Source organism: Oryzias melastigma, linkage group LG18 (genome assembly GCF_002922805.2).
Source record: "Oryzias melastigma strain HK-1 linkage group LG18, ASM292280v2, whole genome shotgun sequence".
Taxonomy (NCBI): Eukaryota; Metazoa; Chordata; class Actinopteri; order Beloniformes; family Adrianichthyidae; genus Oryzias; species Oryzias melastigma.
Window position 1 is genome coordinate 3125776 of NC_050529.1, and position 2070 is coordinate 3127845.

At 38.0% G+C, this 2070-nt stretch overlaps 1 long non-coding RNA gene across 1 annotated transcript; it reads right to left on the reverse strand.

Annotated features, from left to right (window-relative positions):
- Nucleotides 1–712: 712 nt before the first annotated feature.
- LOC112143900 lies at nucleotides 713–1705 on the reverse strand. The gene is made up of 3 exons (XR_002918815.2): nucleotides 1588–1705; nucleotides 1445–1485; nucleotides 713–1367 (listed from the first exon to the last, which is right to left on the reverse strand). It is a non-coding gene; the product is annotated as an uncharacterized LOC112143900 (long non-coding RNA).
- Nucleotides 1706–2070: the final 365 nt, after the last annotated feature.

Consider the following 2070-nt stretch of genomic DNA (forward strand, 5'->3'; position numbering starts at 1 on the left):
TTAAACGTTTAATGGGCGGGGTTAAACGGTTAACTACGCCCACGTTGAGGGACGCCCACTGTTTGTGATTCTTCGCAATCTTTCGTCTTCTTCTTCGCATTTTCCGCCAACAGTATTGACACCTGCCGGATCCCGGTGATGATTTAATCAATTTAATTCATAAAGCCCCGACATGAACACATTTTATTGATTTATTTTGGGAGAAAATTTGTTATTTTGATTTTAGGATAGAATGTGACGTGCATGTAATTGTCTAAATACATGTTGCCAGCGCTGAACTTTGTCCCCGACTGCAGCAGCATGGATCCGGAGGAAGAAAGAATTCTGAGCGCGGCTGTCTGCAGTTCTCCCATTGATATACCGTTAATATTTCACGGTCTTTTACGGCTTGTGACCTCACTTTCCTCCGAGAACAAATGTGGGGCTTTAATTTTAAATACGTCCAACCATTATTTCGCCTTGGACCACTTAAATATGTGCTGCAGTGCAGCAATGTGCATCTCAGCTGCATGTTACGCCATGCCAACATGAATTTTCACCAGTTTTTGTGCTGGTCACAAGTAAATACACAAATATCAGCCCTCAGGATTTATACATTCTTAATTTTTTATATTTTTTTTTAGAAAAATGCTCCCTCTTATTTATGGCTAAAGGAACAAGAAAGGCAGACTAAAAAAAAAAACTGTACAATTAGTTTTAATAGTTGATTGAAATAAAGTTAAACTGATCAAATGCCCCTGTCATTTATTGATCAATGCTTTACTTGTATAAGTAAAATAATATCACAAGATGAAGTATATCTTATATTACTCCCAGGTTCCACCGAGAAATTGTGTACATAATCATTTATGTGGCCTTCAAACTGCTCAGCTCCGATCACACTTAACACTGTCTCAGGTCAGTTAAAAGTGGCATGTCTAACCACTTACCTTATGCCAGACATCTAACCATGGTCCCACAGGCACATTTGAAAGGCTCTCAGAGATTAAATTGACTGTGGCAATGCAGCACAAAGACAAAATACATTTTTTTCAAGAAACAAACAGCTAAAACTGTTTATTGCTCCTCAAAACACACATACACTTAAGTTCCTCACATACATTATTTCTGCACTAAAAATGTTTCAGTCACTTTTCAACTGAAAAGAGAACATGAAAGGATCCCTCAGCTCCATGATTCTCTTCCCTTCACTCATGAAGTCACAGGTTTGGAGTTCTTTCAGAGTTCCCGTCTTCCATCTCTATAACATCAGGCAGGGACCATCTTCCTGGAAACGCCGGTGTTCTGGACCATTTGGCTGCCCTTATGATGTCATACAGTAAAGCTGCTTCTTCAATTTCTTAGATAGGGAGGAGTTTTTTTTTCTTCTGTATAGAAAAAAAAAGATAATTCTCAGAGTAGAGAGCGGAGATGTCACAAACAGTGAGGTAAGAAGGCGACATACAATCTTCTCTGTCCCACTGTTGGTCTTCATGTCATCTCCCCCTACGAGAGAACAGAATACAAATTAAAATAGATAAATTGCACTGAAAAAGATCTTGGACATCCCACCTCTTAAACTTTTATAATAAATACAATGCCATGTACCTTCAAATAGTGGTCTCCCTGCAATATTTGCACTGTGATCCAAACGGCCTCCTCTCACATGTGGTTACTGCTCTTCCCGACGCCGTTTTCTGGCTTGCATTCTGTTTTCTTTAGACCCTGGTGATTCAATGACAGTAAACATTCACTGTGAAAAACTTTAATAAAAGTCAATTCATTTCAGTAAAATGTGTACCAGTTGTGTCACTGAAAAGTAAAAAAAAAAAGTTTATTTTCTGTTTAAAGGAAGAAATAATTTTGGTTGAAAATTGGTGTTATGAAAATGTGTAAAATATACTTTATTTGTTTCATGCTGTGTAATACCAAGTTGCATTGCACGGTGGTATTGAAGTTGTGTATAATCCTAAAGCGTGCTCCTTAATTATTGATTGAGTGATAAAGTTAGGTCTACATTGTATTGACCCCCCCACACATACACATACCACCACCTTCACAATAATAACTACTAGAACAGCCATGGTCTTA